This window comes from Podarcis gaigeae (genome assembly GCF_964106915.1).
Source record: "Podarcis gaigeae genome assembly, chromosome: 5".
In the NCBI taxonomy this organism is placed as follows: domain Eukaryota; kingdom Metazoa; phylum Chordata; class Lepidosauria; order Squamata; family Lacertidae; genus Podarcis; species Podarcis gaigeae.
Genome location: NC_139681.1, coordinates 64582124 through 64596210, shown reverse-complemented (window position 1 = coordinate 64596210; position 14087 = coordinate 64582124). Strand labels below are relative to the sequence as shown.

The 14087-nt window shown below is 43.6% G+C and overlaps 1 protein-coding gene and 1 long non-coding RNA gene across 9 annotated transcripts in view; both read left to right on the top strand.

Annotated features, from left to right (window-relative positions):
• The window catches only part of EPHB1 (EPH receptor B1), a 337865-nt gene that overhangs the window by 145613 nt on the left and 178165 nt on the right, over positions 1–14087 (top strand). The gene's annotated exons all lie outside the window — the stretch shown is intronic.
• LOC310846027 lies at positions 1341–5313 on the top strand. Its single transcript, XR_014565096.1, has 2 exons — positions 1341–3010; positions 3057–5313. It is a non-coding gene; the product is annotated as an uncharacterized lncRNA (long non-coding RNA).

Below are 14087 nucleotides of genomic sequence, written 5' to 3'. Positions count from 1 at the left end.
TACATAGTTGGCCATGTGCCCGAGGCGGCACATTCTGAATGCTGTGTCTCACACAGAATGTTTGCAGTGTTTGTAGTGAAACCCTGAGGGAACTGCATGTAAATGTTTAGTAAATGCTTCAAATTGAAAAAGGTGCATACTTTTTATAGAGAACATACTGTGCAAAAAGTTACTTGACCTTATTTCTCATTCACACTTTTAAATGCTCTCTAAAACAACATATTGCCAGCACAGTCTAATATTAGCAAATATATTGCTTTGCTTTCAGTATGCTTTCTAAAAGATAGCTGCTTGTGGAGTTTTTATAAGATGAAATTAGTATCTAAGGAAAATGGAAATTGAATCTAAGGGCCAAAACAGATGTGATGCAGTAGATTCATGACTACATTTCCCAACTTTTTATTGTTAAACTTTAAAGCAGCCATAAGGGGATACCCAGTTTTTGTAGGAGCAGTGATAGTGAGGGAGTGTAGGTTGAAACATTTTCCTCTGCTGTTTTCTCCATTTAAATCCTCTCCCCACAATTTTGCTATTACCAAACTGAGAAAAATCCCAAACATGGTAGAGCTATCTGTATTTTCCCCCAGCAGGGCTGATGGCAGCTTTGGGGTGGGGTGGAAAAGCAATTTCGATTAAGAAATGACATGGAAGAAAGGCATGGCATGGGTGCCTTTGGGAGGAAGAGCAAGATATAAATCAGGGGTCAGCAACCTTTTTCAGCCATGTGCCGGTCCACCATCCCTCAGACCTTGTGGGGGGGGGGCAGACTATATTTTTTTAAAAATATGAACAAATCCTATGCCCAACAAATAACCCAGAGATGCATTTTAAATAAAAGCACACATTCTACTCATGTAAAAACACTAGACAGGCCCCACAAATAACCCAGGGATGAATTTTAAATAAAAGTACACATTCTACTCATGTAAAAACACACTGATTCCTGGATTGTCTGCGGGCTGGATTGAGAAGGTGATTGGGCCGCATCCGGCCCCTGGGCCTTAGGTTGCCTACCCCTGATATAAATCACCATCTTGGATGCTATTTGTGATCCCAGATCTGCTCACACAATGCTTTCTCAGGAACCCAGAATCAAAATTGTTGAATCTGGCTGCTTGGAAGCCAAACAGAAATACCACCTAAAAGCCAGCATACCACCACAAGTGTATCCAAAAATCCTCTTTTTCTGCTAAGCTACCACCCTTCACTCATACCAACTGTGCTACTGGAGAAGGTACCATTGGTACTCATGTGAAAGATGTATTCATTGGGGGGGGGGGGCTAGGCCTACCTGAGGCTGGCTAAACAATAAGGTCACAACTCTACTAATAACAGACTTAAGATGAGTGAACTACTAAACGACTCACTCCTTTGGCCTTGAATTTTGCATGAATGACTAATCTAAGATTCAAGCTAGCTGAGCCAGAAGGAGAATTGTCCCCCTCCACAGAAGGAGAGGAGCTGACATTTAGAAAACGATAAAGCATTTTTTTTCTGCCTTCAAGTGATCTGGCACAAGATAACATCTCAACTGGTGGTGCCCTAGTGCCCCCAATCCCCAAAATACTTTTCACATGAGTACCAGTACCACCTAAGCTCTATGCATGAATAAAGACCTGAGGTCCATAAAAGAACGGGAAAAAATGAAAATCCCTACTGCCTCTGTGTGTGTGTGTGTGTGCGTGCGTGCGTGCGTGCGCAGGGACACATATATGGTCAGTGCAATTTATGTTCACAGTGGCCTCTTCATGACTTTTGCATTCTCTATCATGACTCTTGCATTCTCTAGCTTTTGTATAAATGGATTGTGCACACATTACCAGCTTAAAACATAGCAAGGTGGTTTTCTCCTGCTGAGTTTCAAACAGCCTTTGTACATTGTTGTACTGTACACATTAGTATGGTTGAATGTGTTTGCCTGCTTTCTGTCCACACCAGTGGGTGGCGAGGGTAGGTAGATGTCTTTATGTGGTTTACATTTTCAAATCAAAGTGAAGCTGATTTGGGGGGAAATGCATGAAAATGCAGCATTTGTCAAGAATCTACAGGCTAGATAGATATGGATTGTGGCTAACATAGTGCTTATGTGGCTTCCTCAACAAGCAATGGGAATGCACTGGATGCTTGAGTGAATGGGAACATGTATACAACCATGGTGAGTAGTATGTTTATGAAGTTTAATGCATGCAAATATTACCTTGATAATGAGGGCAGCCTCTAGCATCTTCCAGCAGAAAACTGCCTCTGGGAAGCCCGCAAACAGGATATGAAATGAGATATTCATCTTTATTGATTGCCTACAACATATGGTAATTAGAGAGCCCAACCGATCATATTTACATGGATCTGCAGGTCCCTAAAGTTGGGCTACTTCTCCCAACTGAAGCGGTTAAAATTAGTTTAAGTAAGCCTGCCTGGTTTAAGAAGAAAATGGAAGCTGTTTATACTGCGGAAACACCAGTAGTGTTTGTTTGGTTTAGTAATGAAAGTGTAAGATCCCTAGCGAGAAAGGGTGCAGTGAAAGAAAGCAGTAAAAAAATTAATTATAGTTCTCCATATATCCTATACAATGCAATACAAACATAAAAAACAACCTAGGAGATAATTGATGACCGTATCATATTCACCATCTAGTGGCATCATGAGCAGGTGCTGAAATAAATTGAAACCAAATTATAACATTACAAAGATTAAATATGAATAATGGAGCAGAGTAAAGCTTATGGAGCAGGAAAGGAGTAGAAGGATTTTGTTCTGTGGCAACAATAATGAGATACCTGCGGCCCTCTTGGTGCTGTTGGCCTCTGTGATGTTAACATATGAGAGAGTGCTGGAGGTGAAATAGTTAAACAGGTTACCCAATCAGGACCCAGGTGGAGTCAGAGGGACTATAAAACCAGCTCTGGGAGGGGCAAAGGGGGAGTTCGTTGGAGAGTTCGTTGGGAGTTGGGTGGTTGGTTGGGTGGGAGTGGGAGTGAATTGGGATAGAGTGTGGGTAGGTTGAGTTAGTGTAGCGAAATAAGCTGAGTCAGGAAGTTAGAAGCTAGGATGACAAGTAAATATCTGAGAGGCGGTTTAGTGAGTGAGAGGAGGTAGCAAAAGTTATAGGTCTGGATAGGCACCCCATGAATGTAATTGACCGATACCATTTATGAAACCATACACTTTTTAAACTGCAATAAATAAACAAAAGTTTATGTTCCAATTTAACCCTGATTGGACTCAGTATTGTCCCAGGTAGGGCCTGGGTGGTGGCAGAGAGAAATAAAGTGGTGGCACAGGGATCAATAGATGGTGAAATGTCCGGGGATCCTGTGTGATTGCCACAGCCTCCAACTCCCATTAATCCCAACCAGCATGGCCACAGGTCAGGAATGATGGGAAATGCAGTTCAACAAGGTCTGGAGGGTCACAGTTATCCCACGCCGGCTTTACAAGAGATAACCTTTAAGCCAGGATTTCTAAAAACAGCATCGATTGGCATCCATAGGCCTACAATGGAGAGATTGGATCATCCCTAAGTGCACCTTAGTACACTGACTAAATGGCAGCTGTCAGTGCTTCTCTTTTGGTATTAATTGTGCACATTTAGAAGCATTTGCAGCATTCCTGGAAAGGGGTTATATTTCTTCCCTTGGGGCACTCTTGGGCTGCACAGCTTCAAAGCATGCACTGGTCATGCAGTAATCCTTTTCTGCCATGTTGACAGGTCAGGTGATAAGTGCATAGATGGTGGTGGTCAGATGCACCTTATAAAAATAGCCGTGGTCCTTTAATTGCTAACACTGACAAGCAGTAAGAGAGAATGGGAAATGCAGTCTCTTTTATTGCACTGTTCAGGAGAAGAGAACTGGCACCCTAAATTGGAGGCCTCGGACAGGGTGTCTACCAGCGGCAGATGGTGATCAGGCTTCTGGCTGAGCTGGGAACTGAAAGTGGTAGACCAACCACTGGAATGGGGGTGTCAGCTGACGTAACACAGTCTGCTGCCTTAGGGATCCTTGCCATTGCGCTCCTCAGATCCCCATTCAACACTCCTGTCACACTCTCCCCTCCCCATTCTGTTGTCTCAAACCTCCTAATTTAGCTGAAACTTATGATGGAGACAGCACAGCTAGTTTCTCCTTTCATGGAATAGCTTTTTTATTCTGCTCATGGTGGCTTAGATTAGATTCCAGCACACATTTTAACGGTTTCCAGGTCATATCAAGATGGAAAACCCAATTTTGAATAGGAGACATAATGGCTGATAATATGAATTAATTCATCCCTTTAGAAAGGCTACATACCTTGCGGTAGGTATTTGTGAAGACGGTTGCAAATACCTTACTGTGACCCAGCTCTGAATGCATTCTCCAAGATTGTTCCTGCCCTTCTTTGACTTCACTGACTTGGCGTTTCCTTGATTTTCTGTGTCCCATGAATCTATAGAATTTGTAGAATGTATAAAACCATCACAATGGGATTGGAGTCCAAGGTTGGTGCGGGTGTTCATCGGCTGAGGATCTGCACCATAGCAGAAGACCTATTGACAAGAGCCCACTGTCCTTATTGTAGTGAGGAGGTGGACTTGCTGAGGTGAGCGGGGATGGAGGATGCCCAGCAACCAATGCTGCCTCACAATATAGTGGAACAAGGTGCATTGTGAGGTAAGAGATGATGTAATAGCAAAGTAGTAAGATGAATAATACAGCTTCTGAACTCTAGGACCTTTGCGATCATGACGACAGGAATAGTAATGGGATGTGGGATGCGTGATTTGATAGCACCTGAGACATGCATGAACATGACCTCAAATGTCCTTCGAAGCAAAACCGATCCAGGGCTGAGTATGTGGCTTGATCAATTTTGACACCCCTCCTCCAAAAGATTTCCCCTTCTTGCTTGGAAACTCATTGCCCCTGCAGGCTGGCCTTGATTGTTTGTCAGCACCAAGGTGCAGGGGCTGTTGTAAGGCAAAATCAAACTGCAGATTGCTTTCTTGAAGAAGGCCACGCAACAGCTGCCTCGCGAAGGCAGAACTCTCCGAAGTGATGTTTGTGATTTCTTGGCTTCAAAGGGCTGTGTGGGGCTGCGTTGGCTGGCTGGGCCTCTTTCATCTTTCTCATTATTTCCTGAGTGAAACGGCAGGAATCAGAACAAGCCTTGATTGGTTCTGATTTAAATGGAACTCCGGGAACGACACTCTGATTCTTTCTCTTAATTGGAACTTTTCTCTCTCTCGTTTTGGGCTTTGCCATGCGTGCTGTCAATTTGATACCGCCTGCTGGAATCCTCATAGGGTTTGGATTTATAAATATGGAAATTATGTAATTTCTCCTTTTATGTCACTGCTTTCTGAGTTTTTATTAACATTGCTCATTCCTCCCCCCCCCCCTTTATGCCTAGTGGCTTTACTGAAACTTTCTGTTCTTTGAAATAACATTCTAGTTTAAAAGTTCAGTCCAAAGTTGCTGGAAGGCAAGGCAATGAAAAAGTTGGGAGTGTTGGACATGGTGACACTACTGAAGGCAGCTTTCAAAATGTTAATAGCAATATAAAGACAAAGAAAGCAAGCAAGCAAGCAAGCAAGCAAGCAAGCAAGCAAGCCACCATGGGTCCGAGAATAACTGAATTCTATGCAAAGACTAATCTCAAAAAGTTGTAGTTATAGGGGAATCATCTTTTTTTTCTTAAAAAAAAATGTTTCTAGATCCCACCATTACAGAAATTGCTTCATAATACAATTCTCAAGTCTTCCAAAAGAATTAATGTTTCTTAAACATTTGGTTCTTATAATTTTTCGACCTGCTAAGTCTTTTTATACTGTACTTTGCAAAACTATAATATTTAGAGTCACTGTTATTTATTTGAAAGATTTCTAGGCTGCCCTATAGGCCAATGAATGGATTCATGCCAGTGACATGAGAATGATCAGTTTCAGGTTTGAAATCCAATTCTGGAACTTTCAGTAAATTGGAAGAAGTGGCTGCAATGTGCTCTAAATATTAATTTAATAATTCTTTGATGTTTTAACTACCTGATTTTCTTTCTGTCTCTCTCATATGGCTTTCTCCTTTCCAGTTAATGGCAGACCTCCTTGGCTTAAACTCGACAAACTATATCAAATTGTGAAGATTAAAATTTTGAAGATTTATTTGCTTTGCTCACAAGAGATGCTTTTTTATTTACGTGTGTTTGATTGCAATATAATGTTCAGCCACTAGATGGCTCTATGTGCTCTGTGGAGTTAAAGAGAGGGTGTGTCCTTTATAGACAAAGAAGGGAGAAACAGCTCAAGGTGTGTGGAAAGGCATTTTTTTTGGTTTGCAGGTAAAACTGATGACAAAGACCCATACCTTGTACAATGAGCCGTTCAAGACCTGGCCAGAATCTCCACTTTTTTACTCTAACACAATAGCAGCAATCTTCATTTCCATTTAGTGAAAGATGGAAGATGTTTTCCAGTACTGTACATTCATTTATACCACCATTATGCCAAAGAGGTATGATTCTTTGCATATACATGTATTTCCAAGTTCTTTCACCCCCCAGGGAACAAGGGAAGGTGTGAAAAGTGTAATCTTCTTAAAGGATTTATTTCTGTTTTGCAAAGGGTGTAAAGCTGACGAAAGGGCCCTGCTGCAGGTCAACCTCTGCCTTTCTTTCCATCTGCCTGCACTTATCCCGTGTCAGTCGCTACACAGCCTCAGCATGCTACTCACAGCGGTGCAATTACCCATTGCTGCATCTTTGCGCAAAACTAACGACATTTTCACCAGTTTAATCCTGGACAAAAGGTGGTTCCCATAGCAGGCCATAGCGAAAAGGGTTAAATTGTTCACTTTGGCCAAAATCACCTCTTTTATTATAAAACATGTATGAAGTAATTTCTCAGAGCACAGATTGTTTGTTTGTGTGTGTGTGTGTGTTTTAAAACGCTTTGAAAATAAATAAAACAAAGTGTGCTCCCCCCCCCCCCGCAAATGTTTGTGAACAATTGTTTTCAAGGAGGTAGACATGAAGCTCACTCTCTATATAGTGCAACCACATGGTCTAGTGTTGCCCTACACCTGGGATTTCTTGGACACGTCTGGTTTTGGGGAACCAGCACCCCCATCCGAGCAGATTTTTGCATTTTGGATTAAATGTCCGGGTTTGGGTTTTAATTTTTTTTTAATGTTTTTGTGTGGTTTTTTTAATTGTGAGGCATGCACATGCTCAGAAGGCGCTGTGTCCTGGAACAGGAAGCAGGCATCAGGTGGTCTGGAGCAGCCTCCCGGGGGTTGCACTAGGTTTGGTGTTCCTGGCTGTCGCCAGGCCTTGCACTGTCTTCCTGGGGCTGAGCTGGTCCCTGCAGTCACCTGGCCTTGCGTGGCCTTCTAGGGGCCACTCAGCCTCTCTTATTGTGAGCAGGAAGCCGAAGACAGCAGAGAGGGGAGGGAAAAAGGGGGGAGCAAGCGGGTGAGGAAGAAAGAAGAAGAAGAGTTTGGATTTGATATCCCGCCTTTCACTCCCTTTAAGGAATCTCAAAGCAGCTAATATTCTCCTTTCCCTTCTCCCCCACAACAAACACTCTGTGAGGTGAGTGGGGCTGAGAGACTTCAGAGAAGTGTGACTAGCCCAAGGTCACCCAGCAGCTGCATGTGGAGGAGCGGAGACGCGAACCCGGTTCCCCAGATTACGAGACTACCGCTCTTAACCACTACACCACACTGGAAGGGGAGCGTTAGTGGCAGGGAGGGGGTGAGTGAGGGAGATACGGGATGATGGGGGGTGTCTGGATCGTGGTGATGGGGTGATGGGGAGTGTCCAGGTTTTTGATCCCCGGAATGTGGCATCCCACATCCAAACCTATTTTGCTTCCTGCCACAGCTGACACAAATGGGGATAGAAGAGCCTGCAATCACATATTTTACTCATTGAAGCAATGTTTCCTTTCTCGTCCGAAATCTTTTGACAGTCATGGCAAATTATAAATACCCGTGCCTTTTCCGGCGTCTTTGCAAGAATACAGAAAATATGAAGTGGCATTAGCGGTTGTGCTTACTGTTGGCAAGGCCATGGTCCTGTGTTCAGAGCTTTGTGTGATAACTGAATATTCTTTTTAGGCTTTCTTTTTCTTTTTTTGCTGAGAAGGAAGAAGCAACAGATATTACTGCTTGGTATGAATCAATTTGCAGCTGATAGTAATATTCATTTATTTCGGTAGTGCTCCCAGTGTGCGTGGCATTTTACAAGACTATAAGAGGACAGGTCTGTATCCTGGGGGACTTTCAGTTTAAAACTTGACAAGGGGTAACAACAGAAAAAGGGGATGGAAATGGAAGCTGGGGGTAAAAGGGACACACTGTGTGTTTTTTTCAATTGCACTTTCTGAGACTCAGCTATAAACTGGGTTACATTAGGGGAAGGCTGACTAAACTGTTTCTCTCCATATGTTGCTGGATTACAACACACATCATCTCTATTTGCCATATTGGTTGGGTCTGAGCTGAAGCTCAACATTAGGCAGCAGCCCCTGCACTGTGGGGGTTCTTGTGCCTGTTAGAATTCCTGCTCCATGATTGCAGTCATGGGATTGTTGTCTTTCACATGACGTGGTATGCTTTGACTCCACAGAGTGGGAAGTGACGGAGAGAGAATGTTTGTGTTACTGTGTTCCGTCAAGAGGGACTATTGTCCTTTGTTTTTTCCCCTCTTTGGTGTCTGACGCTAGAGAGAGAAGGAGCCATGTTGCAGTGCTCCGTGTATGTTTATATGTAAATAAAGTAGATTAGCCAAAATGCTGAGTTGCTGAGGTCTGTCACGCAAGTTGCGCAAACTCTGTGGATGTATGTGCCGGTGTCGGTGGGCATTGGTCGCTGTGATGTTTGGGCTGAAGAAAGCTTTTGAAGCTCCCGAACGAAAGGCCAGGAGGGAGAGAACATGCCAATCGGGCATGTGTCTCTTCCAAGGTCCTACTCGAGTGTAGGCTGAACTCCTGACAGTGCCCAAGGCTTCATGGAAGAGGTGGGTTTTGAGCAATATTGGGGGGGGTGTGGCATCTCACAGTTATGCTATGCAATGAAAGCTGTGCCCCTGTGCCAAGGCTAGCAGTGTTCTGTCCTTTTTTGGTGCCTGGTGCATGCTGGGTCAACAGAACCCACCATGCCAGGCCAGCCTGCACCACCAACGCCACCTGGCATGTGCATGCAAGGCGCAGAGGGTTCATGGAGCCTGTGCAAGAGCTCGGCCCTGGCCACTGGTGTGGCTGTGCTGTGCCCCTGCCCCCGTCCCCTCCCACATGCTATGGTCCAGGCCTTTTCCAAGGCCGCCTTAGTTACTGTCAGATTGCAGCATAAACCACAGACACTAAAAGTGGCATGTGTGAAAGGGTACAGATCAATGATGGTATGGTGACTATTGGAGACAGAGCACAAGAATGAAAATGCTGAAAAATGGCAGAAAGGGCTTATTAGAGAACAGAAGTCAAGGTTGTGTTTAAAGTTTGCCCTCAGAAGTGCCCTTTAAGCATCTGCTCATATTGGCATACCAGGCTTACTCCCGTGAGTTGTGCTTGTTGTTTAATTTTTCCAGGACCTGGAAGTGAATCCAGAAGACTCACAGTGGGGGCTATGAATCCTTATCCTGCTGGTAGGGTCCACGGCAGGATTCAGTGGCGGCAGCAGATGGGTCACACCTTGGATAATTTTCCAGCCAAGAGCTTTTACAGATGAATGGATTGCATGAGCTGTGCCTAAAAGAAGCCTTTGCTTGTCCCTTTTACTGCAGAAGCAAGAACACACCAACGCTTTGAGAGCAAAGTCTGTAAAGGAGAGGGGGGGGGGGGACAAGCCATTTGTGTAATATCTTTCTGCCTTTGCAAAAAGCTCCGGTGTAATGATGTTATTTAGTGAGCAGATTTTGCTTTCTTTTGTTTTTCTTTTCACCTTGGTTTTGGATTCATGTGCACTAAAACAATGTTTAGCAAAGAGAAGAATAATTTATTTCTTGCAATATTGCACAAAACTGCATTGCAAAAAGTAACTTAAGTGATCATTTCATATGATACTTTACTGATCAGAAGCAAACTACTTTCCCCTCTGAGCAAATTCTGCTTAGTTGGCTCCCATGTGTGTCTCCAGGGCAGGCTAAGAATATGAATTTGCAACACTGGTCTGTGCTAAAACAGATTTCTCCCTCAGCATTAGCTTTTCCATTCCAGCTGGTGTATTTGAAGTATTGTAACGGGTTTTTGTCTTTCTTTTGAAATAATTGACAGCGCCCACAATTTCATAGTGACCTCTCCAAATTCTGTTTAAAATGAGCAAACCCCAAATTTTCTAGATTGTTTTGGTTAGCAATAATGATATAAATGTCTATAGCAGTCTTTCTGAAGAATCTCAACCTTGTGTCCCCAGATGTTGTTTGACTACAACTCCCATCATTGCTAGCTAGCAGGACCAGTGGTCAGGGATGATGGGAGTTGTAGTCCAACAACTTCTGAGGACCCAAGGTTTAGAAAAGCTGGTCTAAAGGGTAAAAGCCAAAGCCTCTGAAAGCAGCAGACCAGTGAAGAAACAATCCATGTGCAGTCATACCTCGGGTTGAATGTGCTTCGAGATGAGTGCGTTCGAGTTGCGCTCTGCGGCAACCCGGAAGTAACACAGTGCGTTACTTCCAGGTTTCGCCGCTTGCGCATGTGCAGACGCTCAAAATGATGTCACGCGCATGCGCAGAAGCACTGAAACATGACCCGCTCACTCATAGATGCACGGACACGGGTTACGTTTGCTTCTAGACGTGATCAGGGCTCCGGAACGGATCCCGTTCGCATCTAGAGGTACCACTGTATAGTATTTTAAGTACATTATTTTAAGATGCCTTAATATAGTTGGACGTTTTGACTTGTTGGTTGCCCTGCAGGGACAGTATACAACACTTATAATGAACTGATATCTTTATTAAAGTACCAGATGAACCAGTCTATTTGATTTTATGCTCACTGAGCTTGTTCCCCAGGTGAGCACAATATCTTTAAAGTAGGTTTCCTGGTTTTCCACATTGGATCAACATGTGCTTTATTGCTTTGTTCTTTGGAATTTGTAGTTGTAGCTTCGGTTGCTGTAGTGCTGAGGTTGAAAACTTGTGCCCTTCCAAATTTGTTGGATGACATCTCTCATCATCCCTGTCCATTGGCCATTTTGGCTGGGCTGTTGGGAATTGAAGTCCAACAACATCTGGAGACTCACAAATTGCCCACCTCTGCTATATAAAAAAATTTAAAAAATTGTCCAGTAGCACCTTAGAGACCAACTAAGTTTGTTCTAAGGTGCTACTGGATATATATATATATATATATATATATATATATATATATATATTTGCTTTCGTAGATTTTCACGGGTACAGGAATGCAGGTTTTGGTGTCCTCGGGTGTCTTCCCGTGTTAAAGTTGGGGTGTCTAGGCGACGTTTCGACGAGGTCTCACTCGTCATCTTCAGGCTGGTGCTTTCGGCTTCTTGTTACTGGAATATATATATATATATTGCATCAGACCAACACGGCTACCTACCTACCTAGCACCTCTGCTATAATAGGTCATGAAATGAATTTGTAGCTTCAGATTTCATGGTGTTGTATGTGGGGCATTTCTTAAATATAGGAAACATCTTGACATCTTGTGATTGATCTCAAGCCTGTACTTTGCAGTTGCTGATGGAAACAGAATGAAGCAATTAATTTTGTTAAACATGAAACTGCAATGAATTGGCAGCTGTGGATTTGCTACCTAAACAGAACAGTGTCTTCCTGGGGGGGGGGCATTAGAAGGGGCATTTATGCTTGTTCAAACTTGCTGAAATGAATTGCAGTTGCACAGAGAGCTATGTGACTATAAAAAGTGATGAATATATATATATATATATATATATATATATATATATTTGCTTTCGTAGATTTTCACGGGTACAGGAATGCAGGTTTTGGTGTCCTCGGGTGTCTTCCCGTGTAAAAGTTGGGGTGTCTAGGCGACGTTTCCTCTCTGCCCAGAACATTGGAGGCTAGACACCACACCCCCTCTACAGTATTTATAGGAACTCAAACATTGAGATCCCGCTCTGTTCCAGTAACAAGAAGCCGAAAGCACCAGCCTGAAGATGACGAGTGAGACCTCGTCGAAACGTCGCCTAGACACCCCAACTTTTACACGGGAAGACACCCGAGGACACCAAAACCTGCATATATATATATATATATATGAATGACAGCAGAGGGCCAGGACCGAAAATAACAAGCCTCATTTTTGTAACGCATTGCCTGAAATGCACAACATGATGTGGGGAGGAGGCACAAGAAATAGAATTGAATGAGAAGGCTAATCGTTCACTCTGAGAAAGAGTGGAGTGGAATGCCATGACATGCATTCCTAAGGCACATTCATTCACATCAACACATTGAACCCAGAGAACTGTGATTCACTTGTAGTGGCACATGACTTGCAGCACATGTGTGATGGTGCTGTGGGTTTCATTTTATGCCTGTTTTGTTGCTGGGTGCATGTTCGAGCTTTGCAAAGGATTGCATGTAGTAATTTGGGGGGGGGGAGTGATAGGAAAGCCATTTCCATTGCTGTGGAGATTAGAAAACAAAACGTTAGCTGCTTAATGTGAAGATGCATGAGCAGTCCATGCACTGTTCCTTAAACAAAGCAGAGAAAAGCATGAAGTGTGTGCACGGGGGACATTAGTAGCTCTTCTAGATTGTAGTAGCACTCTATGAATTTGGGTGACTTGGAAAGCCGCGTTACATCCTAGCACCACGAAACCCTATCGTTGAGATCTTTGTGCAAGAATCAGAGGCACACGTCTCTCCATAGCTGTCAACTTTCAGATTTGAAAATAAGGGATCAGCATCCTTACCTGTCCCGGGGACAGCCTATGGGATATCTAACAATCCGGGATAGCAGCAGGTAGCAGCGGGAAACGGCGCTGGAATAAGGGAATTTCCCACAAAAAAGGGAAGGTTGACAGCTATGCGTCTCTCTTGTGCTAGCACTTTGCTCATCTGTAAGCATTACAGTGGGCGATTGTTGTGTTTCTTTAAACTGGTCAGGGTGCAAAATAAATCAATAGCGTATTAAAATTACATCAGAAAGGATCAAATGAACATTACATTTTCTTTGTATATCATATGTATGTTCCAGATGCACAGTTTTCAGACGGAAAGTGGTGCACAAAGTATTGCTTCATTGAATCAGTAGAACATGGCATTCTGTAAACTGCATGTCCATTTGAAACAGCTCATGTGAGTTTCAGTGAGAGTACAGGGCACGGTTACAAATTATGTTGATTTTGGCTCGCTTTGATACGAGGCAAATGGAACAGAGATTGCACAATTGATTTGTCACCAGAACTGTGCGGAATGCTTTTGGAGCTGCTCCTGTTTCCCAGCGAGGGCAGAATCCGCCTTGTGTTGTAAGTAGGCACGCTCGCTGCCTCCCTTATGCAAGCTCCCAAGAGATACACACCGCCTGACATCTGTTCAAAGCCATCGTCAACCTGAGCAGCTGAGATGAGCCACTTAATAAGCCTTGGGGAACTGTCACTAAAAATTCCCCGTAAAGGAAGGCTGAGAAAATAGGCCTAATTCCACTGCTGGGGGAAAAATAGGTCTCTGTGTTGTTTAGCTCCCTCTCCCCCTGTGCCTCCCCCCACCCTAGAACAAAAGCAGCAGATATCATGGGGCTATTAGACCCAAGCGCTTCATGCTGACAGCCAAACTCAGGGGCACTTAGGGAGCCATTAATACCAGCTTTTATCGGCACTTAGCTGCTCACTCAGAGCCCCAAAGTGAAAAGCAGAGGCAGAGGCTCATGATCTTCATCAAAGGTGTCTTCAGGTCCCAGGGAGATTAGTTGTATGATTTGGGGTCAGAATGACCAAGGCCATTACCATGGTGGCACTGGAAAGAAAACTTGAATATTGTTGTATTTTCTCCTACTCTTTTTAATATGTTGTGTTGCTATGGTGGGTGTTTTTAGCTTGTATTGTGCAAGCAATTCTGGTGAAACCCACTGTGGCGTTTGCCCATTGCTTGTGATTTTGTTTGTATAGGGGGAATGGAAA